Raw genomic sequence first — 19,479 nt, 5'->3', positions numbered from 1 at the left:
ATACTAAAAAAAAAAATAAAAGGAAAAATATAATAGAAGATATTCTGATTATAGGCTTGTCAATTTCCAATCCTACAAGAATCTATGGGCAGTAGAAGAAAGATTGAACAGATCAACAATTTTATGGATAAAATAACTCCTTTCCAAACTTCTACAATTTAATTTTATATAATGTTCTTGAAATACAATCTTCCTTTTCTACTCCATAAAATTAGTTTCCTATTTCAGAAATGAGAAAATTCTGAATTATGAAGACTAGCAATTACCATGTGGGTAAGAATGAGTTGCAACCTGGGTTTACAGTATGAAAGCCAAGTTTTACTTTTACTAGGTGATAAGTATCTGGGTAAAATATTTAGGATTTTGTTAATTTAGTTTTAGAGAGAGCATGAGCAGAGAGAGGGAGGGATGGCGGGAGATAATGAGAAAGAGAGAGAATGAGAATATCTTAAGGAGGCTCCACTCTCAGTGCTAAGCTTGACATTGGCCTTACCCCACAACCTGGGGCTCATGACCTGAGCCAAAGTCAAGAGTCAGATTGTCAACCAACCGAACCACCCAGGTGGCCCAGATTTTGTTATGTTTAAACTAGACCTTTGACTCAAGTATGGAGGAAAGATTGTCTTGGGTGATGCTTTTAAGAATCTTAATGTGAGTGAGTTGTTTGTTTCTTCTTTGAAACAGTCCAACACTACTTTAGCACTCAGTGTGTTCTAAAATGTCATTCCTTTGTGCTTCTCTGCAGCTAGAGTTCTTATAGTATCTGTCTCCAAAATGAAACTAAAAAAAGTAGAGTTGAGTACAACTGAAAAATAGTACAATTTATTCATACTTCACATGAGAGTTCACCAATCTTATTAAATATATGATCTGCTAAAATCAATATATGATCTGCTAAAATCTATATGCTGTGGTCATGGCACAGATTAGTATCATGTTACACATGAAGGAATTTGAATAAATTATACAGAGGATAGAATTGAAGCCCTAAGAAAATGATAGTAAAGAATGTATTAGAATATGGAATATGAACAGATAGATGTATGGACTTCTCCCAGGGTAAGAGAAATCTAAGTGTCTGCAGAGGAGAATGATAAGATACAAAGGTATGTAAATGTGGCAATTAATAAACCCACAAATCTATGATACTTTTTTTCCACCATGACAGAATAAGAAAAAGTTAAAGAAATTGTGAATTGAGACTTTAGACCCTTTGCTTAATTCTGCTTCTGGCACTGCCTTTGACACATGTTACTACTCAATGAATGTCTTGTACCCCAAACTCTGCCTTGGCATCTGTTTCTAAAGAACCCAGCCTGTAAGAACAAGGAGGGAGGGAAGATGGCGGCGTAGGAGGACGCTGGGCTCACCGCGCGTCCTGCCGATCACTTAGATTCCACCTACACCTGCCTAAATAACCCAGAAAACCACCAGAGGATTAGTGGAACGGAGTCTCCGGAGCCAAGCACAGACGAGAGGCCCACGGAAGAGGATAGGAAGGGCGGCGAGGCGGTGCACGCTCCACGGACTGGCGGGAGGGAGCCGGGGCAGAGGGGCGGCTCGCCAGCCAAGCAGAGCCCCCGAGTCTGGCTGGCAAAAGCGGAGGGGCCGGACGGACTGTGTTCCAACAGCAAGCGTGACTTAGCGTCTGGGAGGTCATAAGTTAACAGCTCTGCTCGGAAAGCGGGAAGGCTGGAGGACAAAGGGAGGGAGAGCTGCTGAGCCCCCGGACGACAGAGCTCAGCTTGGCGGGGAACAAAGGCGCTCGCCAGCCCCATCTCCCCCGCCCATCCCCCAGCCAAAATCCCAAAGGGAACCAGTTCCTGCCAGGGAACTTGCTCGCTCTGCGCAAACACCCAACTCTGTGCTTCTGCGGAGCCAAACCTCCGGCAGCGGATCTGACTCCCTCCCGCTGCCACAGGGCCCCTCCTGAAGTGGATCACCTAAGGAGAAGCGAGCTAAGCCTGCCCCTCCAGCCCCCGTGCACCTTGCCTACCCACCCCAGCTAATACGCCAGATCCCAGCACCACAAGCCTGGCAGTGTGCAAGTAGCCCAGACGGGACACGCCACCCCACAGTGAATCCCGCCCCTAGGAGAGGGGAAGAGAAGGCACACACCAGTCTGACTGTGGCCCCAGCAGTGGGCTGGGGGCAGACATCGGGTCGGACTGCGGCCCCGCCCACTAACTCCAGTTATACACCACAGCACAGGGGAAGTGCCCTGCAGGTCCTCACCACTCCAGGGACTATCCAAAATGACCAAACGGAAGAATTCCCCTCAGAAGAATCTCCAGGAAATAACAATAGCTAATGAACTGATCAAAAAGGATTTAAATAATATAACAGAAAGTGAATTTAGAATAATAGTCATAAAATTAATCGCTGGGCTTGAAAACAGTATAGAGGACAGCAGAGAATCTCTTGCCACAGAGATCAAGGGACTAAGGAACAGTCATGAGGAGCTGAAAAGCGCTTTAAACGAAATGCAAAACAAAATGGAAACGACGACGGCTCGGCTTGAAGAGGCAGAGGAGAGAATAGGTGAACTAGAAGATAAAGTTATGGAAAAAGAGGAAGCTGAGAGAAAGAGAGATAAAAAAAATCCAGGAGTATGAGGGGAAAATTAGAGAACTAAGTGATACACTAAAAAGAAATAATATACGCATAATTGGTATTCTAGAGGAGGAAGAGAGAGGGAAAGGTGCTGAAGGGGTACTTGAAGAAATTATAGCTGAGAACTTCCCTGAACTGGGGAAGGAAAAAGGCATTGAAATCCAAGAGGCACAGAGAACTCCCTTCAGACGTAACTTGAATCGATCTTCTGCAAGACATATCATAGTGAAACTGGCAAAATACAAGGATAAAAAGAAAATTCTGAAAGCAGCAAGGGATAAACGTGCCCTCACATATAAAGGGAGACCTATAAGACTCGTGACTGATCTCTCTTTTGAAACTTGGCAGGCCAGAAAGGATTGGCACGATATCTTCAGTGTGCTAAACAGAAAAAATATGCAGCCGAGAATCCTTTATCCAGCAAGTCTGTCATTTAGAATAGAAGGAGAGATAAAGGTCTTCCCAAACAAACAAAAACTGAAGGAATTTGTCACCACTAAACCAGCCCTACGAGAGATCCTAAGGGGGACCCTGTGAGACAAAGTACCAGAGACATCACTACAAGCATAAAACATACAGACATCACAATGACTCTAAACCCGTATCTTTCTATAATAACACTGAATGTAAATGGATTAAATGCACCAACCAAAAGACATAGGGTATCAGAATGGATAAAAAAAACAAGACCCATCTATTTGCTGTCTACAAGAGACTCATTTTAGATCTGAGGACACCTTTAGATTGAGAGTGAGGGGATGGAGAACTATTTATCATGCTCCTGGAAGCCAAAAGAAAGCTGGAGTAGCCATACTTATATCAGACAAACTAGACTTTAAATTAAAGACTGTAACAAGACATGAAGAAGGGCATTATATAATAATTACAGGGTCCATCCATCAGGAAGAGCTAACAATTATAATTGTCTATGTGCTGAATACCGGAGCCCCCAAATATATAAAACAATTACTCATAAACATAAGCAACCTTATTGATAAGAATGCGGTCATTGCAGAGGACTTTAACACCCCACTTACAGAAATGGATAGATCATCTAGACACACGGTCAATAAAGAAACAAGGGCCCTGAATGATACACTGGATCAGATGGACTTGACAGATATATTTAGAACTCTGCATCCCAAAGCAACAGAATATACTTTCTTCTCGAGTGCACATGGAACATTCTCCAAGATAGATCATATACTGGGTCACAAAACAGCCCTTCATAAGTTTACAAGAATTGAAATTATATCATGCATACTTTCAGACCACAATGCTATGAAGCTTGAAATCAACCACAGAAAAAAGTCTGGAAAACCTCCAAAAGCATGGAGGTTAAAGAACACCCTACTAACGAATGAGTGGGTCAACCAGGCAATTAGAGAACAAATTAAAAAATATATGGAAACAAACGAAAATGAAAATACAACAATCCAGACGCTTTGGGATGCAGCGAAGGCAGTCCTGAGAGGAAAATACATTGCAATCCAGGCCTATCTCAAGAAACAAGAAAAATCCCCAATACAAAATCTAACAGCACACCTAAAGGAAATAGAAGCAGAACAGCAAAGGCAGCCTAAACCCAGCAGAAGAAGAGAAATAATAAAGATCAGAGCAGAAATAAACAATATAGAATCTAAAAAAACGGTAGAGCAGATCAACGAAACCAAGAGTTGGTTTTTTGAAAAAATAAACAAAATTGACAAACCTCTAGCCAGGCTTCTCAAAAAGAAAAGGGAGATGACCCAAATAGATAAAATCATGAATGAAAATGGAATTATTACAACTAATCCCTCAGAGATACAAACAATTATCAGGGAATACTATGAAAAATTATATGCCAACAAATTGGACAACCTGGAAGAAATGGACAAATTCCTAAACACCCACACTCTTCCAAAACTCAATCAGGAGGAAATAGAAAGCTTGAACAGACCCATAACCAGCGAAGAAATTGAATCGGTTATCAAAAATCTCCCAACAAATAAGAGTCCAGGACCAGATGGCTTCCCAGGGGAGTTCTACCAGACGTTTAAAGCGAGATAATACCTATCCTTCTCAAGCTATTCCAAGAAATAGAAAGGGAAGGAAAACTTCCAGACTCATTCTATGAAGCCAGTATTACTTTGATTCCTAAACCAGACAGAGACCCAGTAAAAAAAGAGAACTACAGGCCAATATCCCTGATGAATATGGATGCAGAAATTCTCAATAAGATACTAGCAAATCGAATTCAACAGCATATAAAAAGAATTATTCACCATGATCAAGTGGGATTCATTCCTGGGATGCAGGGCTGGTTCTACATTCGCAAATCAATCAACGTGATACATCACATTAACAAAAAAGAAGAACCATATGATCCTGTCAATCGATGCAGAAAAGGCCTTTGACAAAATCCAGCACCCTTTCTTAATAAAAACCCTTGAGAAAGTCGGGATAGAAGGAACATACTTAAAGATCATAAAAGCCATTTATGAAAAGCCCACAGCTAACATCATCCTCAATGGGGAAAAACTGAGAGCTTTTTCCCTGAGATCAGGAACACGACAGGGAGGCCCACTCTCACCGCTGTTGTTTAACATAGTGCTGGAAGTTCTAGCATCAGCAATCAGACAACAAAAGGAAATCAAAGGCATCAAAATTGGCAAAGATGAAGTCAAGCTTTCGCTTTTTGCAGATGACATGATATTATACATGGAAAATCTGGTAGACTCCACCAAAAGTCTGCTAGAACTGATACATGAATTCAGCAAAGTTGCAGGATACAAAATCAATGTACAGAAATCAGTTGCATTCTTATACACTAACAATGAAGCAACAGAAAGACAAATAAAGAAACTGATCCCATTCACAATTGCACCAAGAAGCATAAAATACCTAGGAATAAATCTAACCACAGATGTAAAAGATCTGTATGCTGAAAACTATAGAAAGCTTATGCAGGTAATTGAAGAAGATATAAAGAAATGGAAAGACATTCCCTGCTCATGGATTGGAAGAATAAATATTGTCAAAATGTCAATACTACCCAAAGCTATCTACACATTCAATGCAATCCCAATCAAAATTGCACCAGCATTCTTCTCGAAACTAGAACAAGCAATCAATCCTAAAATTCATATGGAACCACAAAAGGCCCCGAATAGCCAAAGTAATTTTGAAGAAGAAGACCAAAGCAGGAGGCATCACAATCCCAGACTTTAGCCTCTACTACAAAGCTGTAATCATCAAGACAGCATGGTATTGGCATAAAAACAGACACATAGACCAATGGAATAGAATAGAAACACCAGAACTAGACCCACAAACGTATGGCCAACTCATCTTTGACAAAGCAGGAAAGAACATCCAATGGAAAAAAGACAGTCTCTTTAACAAATGGTGCTGGGAGAACTGGACAGCACCATGCAGAAGGTTGAAACTGGACCACTTTCTCACACCATTCACAAAAATAAACTCAAAATGGATAAAGGACCTGAATGTGAGACAGGAAACCATCAAAACCTTAGAGGAGAAAGCAGGAAAAGACCTCTCTGACCTCAGCCGTAGCAATCTCTTACTCGGCACATCCCCAAAGGCAAGGGAATTAAAAGCAAAAGTGAATTACTGGGACCTTATGAAGATAAAAAGCTTCTGCACAGCAAAGGAAACAACCAACAAAACTAAAAGGCAACCAACGGAATGGGAAAAGATATTTGCAAATGACACATAGGACAAAGGGCTAGTATCCAAAATCTATAAAGAGCTCATCAAACTCCACACCCGAAAAACAAATAACCCAGTGAAGAAATGGGCAGAAAACATGAATAGACACTTCTCTAAAGAAGACATCCGGATGGCCAACAGGCGCATGAAAGGATGTTCAACGTCGCTCCTTATCAGGGAAATACAAATCAAAACCACACTCAGATATCACCTCACTCCAGTCAGAGTGGCCAAAATGAACAAATCAGGAGACTATAGATGCTGGCGAGGATGTGGAGAAACGGGAACCCTCTTGCACTGTTGGTGGGAATGCAAATTGGTGCAGCCGCTCTGGAAAGCAGTGTGGAGGTTCCTCAGAAAATTAAAAATAGACTTACCCTATGACCCAGCAATAGCACTGCTAGGAATTTATCCAAGGGATACAGGAGTACTGATGCATAGGGGCACTTGCACCCCAATGTTTCTAGCAGCACTCTCAACAATAGCCAAATTATGGAAAGAACCTAAATGTCCATCAACTGATGAATGGATAAAGAAATTGTGGTTTATATACACAATGGAATACTACGTGGCAATGAGAAAGAATGAAATATGGCCTTTTGTAGCAACGTGGATGGAACTGGAGAGTGTGATGCTAAGTGAAATAAGCCATACAGAGAAAGACAGATACCATATGGTTTCACTCTTATGTGGATCCTGAGAAACGTAACAGAAACCCATGGGGGAGGGGAAGGGAAAAAAAAAAGAGGTTAGAGTGGGAGAGAGCCAAAGCATAAGAGACTCTTAAAAACTGAGAACAAACTGAGGGTTGATGGGGGGTGGGAGGGAGGGTAGGGTGGGTGATGGGTATTGAGGAGGGCACCTTTTGGGATGAGCACTGGGTGTTGTATGGAAACCAATTTGACAGTAAATTTCATATATTAAAAAATAAATAAATAAATAAACATTAAAAAAAAAAGAAATATATGAACAATTGCAATTGCTTTTGTGTTTTATATTGTCTCTAAATAAAGTATTACATTAAAAAAAAAAAAATGAAGAACCCAGCCTGTAACAGGAGCCATTAGTGTGTGATAAGAGCTGATTTCAGTTTTAAAAGGATCAAGAAGCGTTGTTTCTTCTTCTCTTTTTCTTTTTCTTTTTCTTTTTCTTTTTCTTTTTCTTTTTCTTTTCTTTCCTTTTCTTTCCTTTTCTTTTCTTTTTTAAACATGATTTGAAATTCAGCTAAAAGGATTCTCTGATTGATTTCACAAGAATAAGGAGGAAAAAGAGGGGGGAAAGAAGGATCACCACAAGGTTTTATGACCTGAGCAAATAGAATGGCAGTGCCTTTTTCAATGGAGTTGTTAATTAGGCATTTGAACATATAAAGTGAGTTGGGGACAAAGGATGAAAATTTATGAATTTCAGCATGTGAATGGTACAGTGGATAGTGACCCGATCCTTGGGATGCTCAAGCATTGAACTGTTGGGAGAAATGAATATCTAGAAAATATGATTAAGAAGGAAACACCAGTAGTTTGGAGAAAACCAAAGTATTGTGGGACTCTGTATACCAAATAAGGGAAGTGTGTCCTTGGAGGAGAAGTGATTAACTGTATCACATGCTTCTGTTAAGTAGGAGGAAGTTTGCTCCCACATATTAATAGCTTTACCTCAAGGGAGAAGATCTAGAATGAGGCAAGTACATTAGTAAATTTGGTCTGTATTATTCCAGTAAATTATTTTAGGCTTAAAAATACTTAATATATAAAATATACATATATGCAGTTTCTAATATTCAACACGACAAAGTATATACATATCAATATGTAGTTATAAAATGTTATATAAATGTGCACATCTGCCTATATAAATGCATATCTATATATAAACATGTATATGCATGTATGCATACATACACATGTATCATATAATGCATATAGACATGTCGATATTTGATAAAAACATATACAAATGCATGTATTTGCATAGATGGCTGCGATGTGCATACATATATGTATGTTTATAAATATGCACATAAATGTGTGTGTATTTCTGGAACTTTGCACCTAACTTTTTAGTTGTCTGTTATTTATGAAGTTTAAACTAGGGAAATTTGCTTTCTGTACCCCTCACTGTATGGATGAGGGAAACCCCTCAGTCAAGGAACCTCAAGAAAAAAATCTCACTGTATTTTCAGTCTTCTAAGAGTGGAGTTCACTCTAATTTCTGCCTGTTGTTTGATCAGTCCCTGGTTCATTCAAATAGCTTCTCCCCCCGGCCCCCTGGTTATATGTTCTGTTCAATTTTCTATGGTTTATGTGTGAAAGTGTTCCTCTTAAAGTGAATTTTGCAGCATTATCTAATAGAGTAGCTTAGCACCTTCTGATAAACTTTTTTGCCACCTCTCTCATAGTCTTCATATGCCTTGTGAATGACTTCTCTTTTGTTCAGAGAGCAGCAAATTTTGTCTGAATATTTTACTTTTTATAGACTGATCTCCATCTAGCTCTTTACAATTATTCAACTGTGTCTTATAATTTCATATTAAAAAAAATAAACTGAAAAGTCAAGAGGAAAACCCTCAAGTGTCCTTCCTGTAGGAAATGATTTGTAAGAAACAGATATAATTGGTAGGTCTTGGGGAAAAAAACAGAAGTTTGGAATTCTAAAATTTAGGAGCTGAAAAGAGAGACATAGTAGAGCTGAAGCTCTTAACACTGAGGAGGTGGCACTAATCATTTGGTGCTGGTGGCTTTGAATTGGGGGGAGGGGCCCTGTATGGCCTACACCCAGGCCTTTGAAGAGGGGGCACAGACCAGCTGGAACTTCTGGTGGTGCATGATAAAGCTGGTTGTATTGGTCCAAGGAGGGTTGCCACTACTGGAGTGAAGAGACATTATGGAGGGACACTAACAGGAAATAGACAAGGAGCAAGTTTCCTCTTCCTCTTCTGCGTGTCTAGCTCCCCCTATTGGGTGAAGGTTGACAGAGAGTCAGCCGGAGAAGCAGAAATGTGGTTTTTCAGTTCCAGCTCCAGCATCACATAGTAGAGACAAGAAAAGTGTGTTTGGAGCTGAGACCTATTAACCTCATAACTAGCCTGATGTGTTCCCTCACTATGATCATTTGTGGCCACCATCACTAAAAAGGTCCATTGATCTTGGCCGTGTCTTATTTACATATGCATTTATTACCGGTGACTAGTTCTTCCTTTTAAAGAAGCCATTTAAATGAAGGAATGAACTGTATCCTTTCTGAATACAGGTCTTAAACCTTCTATTTTGCATTACTCAGTCTACTCAGTTACTTTTATGGATACGTTTTAGAGAAATTGTTTTCCTTAAGGTCTATATTTCTCGGAAAATTGAAAATCAAATGCAAAATTTGCAACTCAGTTGATAATTAATATTTGATTAGTATTAGCAAAATTTTTAGTGTGTATGCTATCTTGTCTTTATAAAGAAAACAGAATGATTATGTATTTGTTATAATATTCAAATTAACTTATTTAAGTAGTATGGAATGGTTATTTTACATTTTCTATGTAAGGAAACAATTATAATGTTTAAGGAAACTTTCCAAGATGAGAAAGCTTATAGTGAGTAAACTTAGTCTTTAAGTGTAGAATCATGGGATCTTTTAATCATCTTTTTCCAGTTAAACAGATTTGATCTATTGGCAGAGACTTAGAACATGGACCAGTGGACCGTGTATTCTAAAAAATGTAACATTTTTTAGTTCCTTATTTCAAGAGTACTTTAGTTCAAATTTCTCCAAGACTAATGACCATCTTCAATAGAGTCCTGTTCTTTCTCTGTAATACTGGGAATAAAAAAATTGAGAGAATAATAGCAAAAATATGTTCTACTTTTAAGGAAAACATTTACTAAGTATTGGTAATAAAAATTTTTGCTTCCCACAATAAGGCGAAGTGGAATTTTCCCCTTATTTTGATGACTTAAGTGGGACCTTAACTTCCACCATTTGAATTTCATTGCTTTGTTTAATGACATTGTGTGAGTTTCAAATCCAGAACCTTGAGTATACAATATAGTAAGTATTATACTTCTAAAGGTTTTGTTTGATTAGAATTTGTTAGGAGGCAGTGTAATAATACTAATACAGGATATACAATAAAAGCAAGTAAATATACAGGCTTTCCTGAACCGTACCAACACATCTAAAGATGAGAACGTTTGGTAGTGAACGTTATATCAGGAAAGAGTTTGTCAAAATCTTGTGGATGAAGCTCTTGAGATCCAGTGTCAGTTCTTTGGGGAAGACTGTAGGAATGACCCTAAGAAAGAGGATATTATAGATCAATTATGAGTATTAAAAAGTTTGGCCAGGATCTGCTCTCTCCTCCCTGGGAATCAACATTTCCTTTAAAACACTTCATTCAGGGATGGCTGGGTGGCTCTGTTGGTTAAGTGTCCAACTCTTGATTTAGGCTCAGGTCATAACGTCATGGTTCATAGGTTCGAGCCCTGTGTCAGGCTGTGTGCTGACAGCTCAGAGCCTGCTTGGGATTCTCTGTCACCCTCTCTACTCCTCCCCCACTCATGCTCACTCTCAAAAATAAATATTTAAAAAAACAAAACAAAGCATTCATTCTCTCCGTGGGTACCACAGGCTGCATTCTTACCTGCTCCCTGTGGGAGTGAGTTCCATATAGTAGGTTATGCTAATGTTGAAGTACATCACCGTGGATTCTTTTCCCAGTCTTGCAATTCCAAGGCTCAGGAATGACATAGCTGTAGATAGGAAGTTAAGCGAGAGAAATTGGGATCCCTGGGGTAGTATGGTTCAGTTCATTAAATGGTGAAACATCTTGTAAGATACTGATAATTTAAATACATCATTCTAAAGAACAGATTTACTCCAAAAATCTGTACTAAAAAGAACTACCCATCCACTGTATACCTTCTAGAAATTAGGTTATTTTTGTAGTAACAAGCCTTCAAAAGTAAACTATGTTGTTTTGTTAGACTTACTTGCATGTCTTTAGAGCATGGACTTTCCATCATGTCTCAGACAACCCATCCCCAGGTTTGATCTATGTCTGTTTCATACTTCAGTATAATAAAAAAATTCTTTTCTCACACTCTTCCCATTATACTGTGTGAAGTCTTCTCTTCACATATATTGCTGGTGTTCTTCTCTGTGCACACGCTCCTCTCCAGCATGGCACTGCCACAGCTATCTGCTCTTTTTACCTCCACTGCCTGTTAGCCTTTTATTAAAACCAGTAGAGTCGGAGTGGAAAAGATCAAAGTATAATCAGGACTTGTTTCTCCCATTATTAAAACTACCATTGATATTCACCTTTTGTGCCTAAGGCACATGAACTATAATCTTTAAGAGGTTTCATCTTAGACCATTTTCCCCCAGCTTTATTAAGGTAGGATTGATAGAGAAAAATTGCATATATTAAGTGATACTTTAATATGCCTTGTGAAAGGATTACTGCAAGTAAGCCAACTAGCGTATCTGTCACCTCACATAGTTATCACTTTTCAAGATCAACTCTTTTGGCAAATTTCAAGTGTACAAGTCAGCGTTATTAACTATTGTCACCATGCTGTACATTGGATCTCCAGAGCTTACTCATCTTCTCACTGGGAGATGTTGGCCAAAGGCTACAAACTTGAAATTTCTCTTCCCCCATCCCAGCTTCTGGTAGCCATCATTCTACTCATGAGAAAGCTTCTATGAGTGATGGACATTTTCTGTATCTGGATTGTGGTATTTAAGTGATTATATTGTGGAAAGTCACCAAATTGTATACTTTAAAAAGGTGGACTTATTGTAGGCAAATGATCATTTGAAAGAAGATAAAATATATTGGGGTAGTTCAGGTGCTTTTCTGGATTGTGGAAAATGCATGGATTCTGGGTTATGTAAAAATGAGAAAACATCTCATGCAGTGTAGATTTCTCATTGCTGCCACATATTATTGGGTGAGTGATTTTATGTTCAATGTTCTGATCTCCTCTTTCATTTTCATACTCAAGATTCAAAATCGTTTCTCTTTTATGGAATCATTTTTTTCTACTTCACATGTGAGATCCCACAATATTTTTTTTGTGTGTGTCTTGCTCATTTCACTTAGCATAATGTGATGGATTCATCCTTGTTCCTTCAATATATGTAACTTTTATTTTAAAAAACTTTATTCATTGTCTTCAAGGATCTCTCCAAACAGTAAAAGTCTCCCTTTGGATTAATGAACGCCTTTTTATTAATAAGGGATTTGGATAAAGTGTTTGAAAAATGCTTCTCACCAAGAACCTGTACTATATTATATAAATTTATACACATATGTCTTTTTCATTTTTTGCTTTTTATTCCTATTTCTCTAGGCCAGTCCTTCCACCTGTATTTTTGATATCATTGTTGTATCACCTAGATTTTAATCAGGAAAACAAAGTCCAGGCAAAGTAGTTCATCGGAAAGACTTTAATATAGGGGAGGAGTTACAAAAGAAAGGGTTAAGAGCCACTGAAAAAAAAGCCAAAGGGTTAAAAGCCAAAGAAAGGGAAAAGCCAATGGGTTATTGAGGCAACCCAGGGATTGGCAATGAGAAACCCACTGCTGGCCATAATGCCAGAGGGATAGAGGAATGGGTTGACATTATCAGAGAACAACGGATCAGAAATTTAGTTCTCTTCAGGAAGAGGAAACAACTGCTTTTGGAGAAGCTGCTCGAAGCAAAGATAAGGAAAATTAAATCTCTACTTTGGGCTTGAACCTCACAGTGTTGTTACTCTCCATATTTTCATGTATATCATCTACCTTTTCCTTTACTTTTGAACATATTAATCATAGTTATTTAAAGTTCAATATCTGGGTACAGTGCAGGCTTATTTCTGTTGTCCTTTGTGTTGTTGCTGTTGGTTTTTATTAGGTGTATTTTCCTAGCTTTTTGGCTTATCTAGTGATCTTTTAATTCAAATTATTTATAAAAAGGTAGAAGAGCTCTATATGTTATTTTCCAATATTCTAAACTAGTAGAACAGTGGCTTCTCACTCTAATACTTCAGGGACTGTGTGATTCGAGATTTCAGTTGAATCCATGGTAAGGCAATAGAATTGTCCTGGGTCATTTTGATTCTCCAGGATTTTTAATTGGAAGTCTACATACTTACTCTTTTTTTTTTAATGTTTATTTTTGAGAGACAGAGACCGAGCACAAGCAGGGGAGGGGCAGAGAGAGAGGGAGACACAGAATGTGAAGCACATTCTAGGCTCTGAGCTGTCAGCACGGAGTCTGACATGGAGCTCGAACTCATGAACTGCGACATCATGACCTGAGCTGAAGTGAGACGCTTAACCAACTGAGCCACCCAGGAGTCCCATGGAAGTCTCCATATTCTTTATTGATGTTCACCTCTGGGGGGTCATAAACTTGAGTATTTTTCTCTCTAGAGTGTTGAAAGCTCTGCTCTTTGGTTTTTAATCTCCTATATTGAGCACTGAAAAAGTTCAAATGTAGATAAAAAAGGCTATGTGATTGAGCTACCCTCTGCCACGTCTTCCTGAAGAGTTATGGTAATTTCCGTACTCTCCAACAGCGGCCCTCTTTGAGTGCAAATCTTCATTTTATTTCGCTTGCATCCAAATTGATTGAATGCCTACAGAAGGAAGTTAGAGAAATTAGTTTAGCTATTATATTAACATTTCTACCCCTTGGAAATCACATCCCCTCCTCCCATATTGCAACAGCTCTTTTTGCTGGCAATCAGGTTATATTATTTTATCTGGCTTTCCTAGTTCTTGGCAGGATATTGACCTGCTTCCAGTTATTTCATGCAAAACAAATAGAAAAGCAGAATCTTTTACATTACACTTTCTAATAATTTGTTTCTGGAATTGCTATCAGGTTGAATTTTGATGTATGATATTACATTGAGATTTTATTGTGAAGAGATTTTGAGTTTTTTCTATACTCATCATTATCATGATTTTTCTCTGTCTTCTAATGTGAGTTGTATTGACTTTTCCTAAATAAAAAAATTTCATATTCTCAGAAAAATCTACAGTATTCAAAACATAATAGTTTTTAACGCTAGATTTAACATTTGATTTTTTTAAATATATTTTGATTCTTTCGTGATGCTCCAAGTTTTCATTTGTTGGTCTCCCTTTTAACTGTTTATTATGTATCATATTTAGTATAGTGGTTTTATTTTTTTATTATTAACATTCATTTTTGAGAGAAAGAGAGAGAATGTGTGTGTGTGTGTGTGTGAGTGGAGGAGGGACAGAGAGAGAGGGAGACACAGAATGCGAAGCAGGTTCCAGGCTATGAGCTGTCAGCACAGAGCCTGACATGGGGCTTGAATTCACAGACCACGAGATCATGAGCTGAAGTCAGACACCCAACCACCTGAGCCGCCCAGGTACCCCAGTATAGTGTTTTTCAAACCCTGGTGAGCTAACTTCAAAGTCTGAATCAAACCTAATTTAGTTTATGATATTTGGATCTCTCTTCATTTTCAGTGATATGGGCCCATTTATTTTCAACGTGACTAGCGCGTTTAAAAAATTAAAGTATGGGCGCTGTGCATAAGAATTGAACAGACCCTGTGGACTTTGTACACAGAAATTGAATAGGCTCTACATACTGTCATCTACCTCTTGAGAGGGTTTACACTTCCCTCTGCTGGGCAGGTAGAGTGGTGACTATTTACTATAATGCAGGCAGGAGCCGGGCTGAATCCCGTCTGCACTGCAGCCTTCGTGAGTCTCCATGAGTCTCCGTGTATATTTACCTGAGATAGATTCCTGGTGCTTTACTGCTTTTAGGGGCCGTATGTATTCTGCATCACATCTCTCCCTATTGTGTCCTAACTTCTAATTTGGTTTCCTGAGATGGGTATATTCTCTTCAAGTACTTTCTGCTTGGCTTTTAGCTTCCCATATTGTGTGCCAGATATCCTGGTAGGGGTGGTGTGGAAACTGTGTGTGCTTAACACCCCCTCAGCCTCGTAAACACTAGGACACTTTGCTCTGGCTTCTTCCATATGCCCAGAATTGGAAACCACCTGTAGGTTTCCATCCAGAGGATGCAGAAGTTGACTCACTTTCTAAAGTTTTTTGTTCTCTAAAGTCCTGGTTCTCCTTTCTCATCTTTTCAACATTTCTATGCTTCTCTAAGCATATTATCATATTTCTATACAACTTTTCTGTTTCTTAGGTGTATTCATCAGTTATCAGCCTCTTCACACTTCTAGTAAGAAATCTCTGATTTGCTTTGAAAAATATGCGTTTGAACATGTTGAAACAGATTAGTAAACACATTCACCCCATTTTAGTAGAGGAATTTATTTGAAATAATTTCCTCAACTCTGGATTTTTTTTATGTATAATTTATCGTCAAATTGGTTTCTATACAACACCCAGTGCTCATCCCAACAGGTGCCCTCCTCAATGCCCATCACCCACTTTCCCGTCCCCCACCCCCCATCAACCCTCAGTTTGTTCTCAGTATTTAAGAATCTCTTATGGTTTGCCTCCTTCCCTCTCTGTAACTTTTTTCCCCCCTTTCCCCCACCCCTGGTCTTCTGTTAAGTTTCTCAGGATCCACATATGAGTGAAAACATATAGTATCTGTCTTTCTCTGTATGACTTATTTCACTTAGCATCACACTCTCCAGTTCCATCCACGTTGCTACAAAAGGCCAGATTTCATTCTTTCTCATTGCCAAGTAGTATTCCATTGTATATATAAACCACATCTTCTTTATCCATTTGTCGCCTCAACTCTTGATTTTTATGGAAAAAAAATTGATTTTACCTTGATTTTTTTTTTTCTCCCAGGAGTGGTCACTGGGTTTAGAAAGGTTAGGTTGACAGTGAAAGGAACTACAACAAAAAGAATTAGGGTGTTGGCTCATTGTCTTCTGGCTTTTATAGTTCAGATGAGAAGTCTTTGATCATACTGATCTTTATTCCGCTGTCAGTAATAATGCTCTTCCTCTGGCTTCTTTTAAGATTTCTTCCTCAATACTAGTATTAAACATTTGCTTTTGATACATCTCAGTATAGTTTTCTTGGAAACCAAATAGAATAAATACAGTGAACTTCTTTGGATTTTTGGGTTTATAGATCTAGAAAATTTTTGTCATTTTTTTCAAATTTTCCACCATCTTCCACTCTGTCTCTACTGTCTTTTGGGCTCTGATTACTTATAGGTTAGAACCTTGATTTTTTCACATGCCAGAACTCTCTTTACGTTTTTATTTCCTTTTGTCTCTGAGCTCTGGTGACTAGTTTCTATTGCTGTGACCTCAAGTCATTGAGCTGTTTCGTCGGAAGTGTCCAGTCTCCCCTTCATCCCATCCAGTGAGTGTTTTAGTTTCATTTAGTTTTTATATCTAATTAGCCCCTCTGTATATTCATGTTTTCTTTACATTCTTGACTATAGTAATAATAGCATCTTGGATATCACTTTCTGCCAATTCCATCAATTCTTTTAATTGAATTTTCTCCTGATTATAAGTCAGGAAACATATGTTTCCTTCATAAGTACAGTAATTTTTGATGTGATGCTGAACATTGAGGATTGTACATGTTTTGAGTGTCTGGATTTTCATGTTTTCCTTAAGGAGCACTGAATTTTGTATTGACAAAAATTTAAGTTCTTGTCGATGGAGGTCATTTGAGGCTTGTTTTAAGCTCTCTTGATGGGTATTTTCCTTAGTTGCATCTTCACTGGCTTCTTTAATATTAATCATGCCACTTCAAGGCCTTTCCTCTTTCTCTTCTTCCTGCTTGAACTAAGCCATAAAATATCAGGTAAGCTGTCTGACTTCATACAAATACTAGTCAGGAGAGCCAGAATTAAACTCTGGGTTTCTCGTTCCAGGCCTCGTAATCTTAGGCAGTATGCTATTTCTGTTGTTTTTATTTTATAGAACCAAATGGGTTAGTATGATCTCTTCAGGTTTTTGCTTAAATGCCATCCTATTAGACAGACCCTTGTTGAGACATGGGTTTGTCAGCTTACATCTACCTTCACTTGTTAGAATGTAGCCCCCAGTGAAAGCAGGCACTGTATGTGTTATACATTGCTATCATTTCAGACTTAGAACAGTGTTATTTACTTCAGAAGTATATGAAAAGTATTTGAATACTGAATAAATATAACAAAATTAACTATATGAATTAGATATTAGTATCTTAATTTCCCAGATAAACGTATTAATGGCTAAAGAATGTAATTAATTTGCTCTAGGTTATAAATTATGTTAGGGATAAAATGAACAAGCATTTGAATCTAATTTTCTGTGAATTAAAATGCCACACTTTAAGCCACTGTTGTCTTCCAATGTAAATGAAGTTGATTTCCTTGGCTGAATTGTGCTACCAGGACTTCTAGAAGCTTTCCAGTGAAAATGCATCATAAATGCATCATCTCAGACTTTTATAGAAAAATGTAAAGAAATTAATGTTTAGCAAGCATTATCTTTTAATTTTCTTTAGTTTTGGTCTCGGCCTATACAAGATATATATACATATGCACACACACATATATACATAAATAAATATATATACAAATTTATATTCAAATATATATGTTTTGTCTCAAAGCCCATGGAATTAGCCATACACCATATAGCACATGGAATATACTACAAAGTTCTAGAAAACTTAGGAAATGACAAGTATATACAAACTGGATAAAGTAGAGGCAACATAAAATCTTGCACATGGCAAAACTGGCAACGATCTCCTTGATTTTAGGACAGCGCTGTTCTAGAAAAGCCAGTTCTTGCATCATGGATCTCAGAACCTCCAAGTTAAAAATAAATAAATAGAAGCATGTTTATTGTTAGAGTTATAAGGAAAGTGCCAAAAACACTGAGCATAAAAGCCATTAGCAATTCTCTTTTTTGTTGTTGTTTATTTTGGAAACATTTTCCATTACTTCTTGAATCCTACTCAAACAGAAATTCGAATATGATTTCTTACCATTTAATCAAATGGGAATATTTTGAAATATTGCTTGAGTCTCCTGTCAATTTTGTTTTGATAAATGTAGTATATTATTTAATATTCTCAACAAGTGTAATAAACAAATGGGCTATTTTTTCCTGTTACACAAAGGATCTGCTATTATGTCGTCTAAAATCAAGGTCTTACATATTCAAAGGTTACATTTGTATAGCAGTCCATTTTACATAGATCCTTGAGTGTACTGTGTGAAGTCTATGCCTACCTTGTTATGACTATGACATTATTGCTCTCTTAAGGCAGAGTTAGTCGTATCTAATTACCCTTCCACAATACCCTGGCATACAGTTCTAGCGCCTGTGTGGATATGAGGTTTGGTCTAGTTCAGGGCATTGTCAGGTCATTAGCATATTCGTACTTGAAAAGTTTATCTCATGATGTATAAAACAACCATGAGACAATAGTGGAAAGGTAAATGGGAAAATTATTTCTCTTTCTATCCATTTCCTTTAAATATCTAGAGTTTGTAAAATAATGTCAAACTTGATTGTGTTCTTAAAGAGAAAATAGAATGCTTATCTGAGGTGAATAAAATGGGTTTTATTCAAGTCTCAGTGTGTTTTTTGTAGCATCTTATAAGTACTAGTTATATGCTGTGGGACATATTTAAATATAGGTGTGTAGATTCCAGTCATCAATCCATGGTTTACAACTGCAATCATGTCCATTTCAATAGTAGTTAGTTGTCATTTAGCCCTGTGGCATGTTCAAATCAGAGAAGATTTTCCAGTCAGCATCAGTGATGAGGAAGGAAGTAAATAGGAAAATCTGAGAACAACTTCAACTAAAAATTATCAGAGGAATGTAGCTGGGAGCATTGGGTCTTTTCTCAGAAGGGTGAGCTACTCTGATACAGACCTAGGGGAGATGCACTATGTGTGTACGTCTATGTGTACGTATGCATTGTAGTCTGAGTAACAGGCTCTTCTTATCCGTTCTCTTGGTGTACAAAGTAAAAGAGGTTTTAAGTCATTTTCTAGTAAGATAAATTGATTGCCAAGAGTGACTGTCCTTGGCTGTATTTTTTAAAGGTTTTTTAATGATCATGTGTCCACGTCGTTATTTTTGCTTTTGTGATGTCTTCCAGGAATGGGAAACAAGCCTCATGATAAAGCTACTATTTTTTCTCCTACTTCAATATTTAAGTTCTCT

Source organism: Panthera pardus, unplaced genomic scaffold (assembly GCF_024362965.1).
Source record: "Panthera pardus isolate Hobbes unplaced genomic scaffold, ASM2436296v1 HiC_scaffold_7, whole genome shotgun sequence".
NCBI classification, from domain to species: Eukaryota; Metazoa; Chordata; class Mammalia; order Carnivora; family Felidae; genus Panthera; species Panthera pardus.
This window is presented reverse-complemented; position numbering follows the sequence as displayed.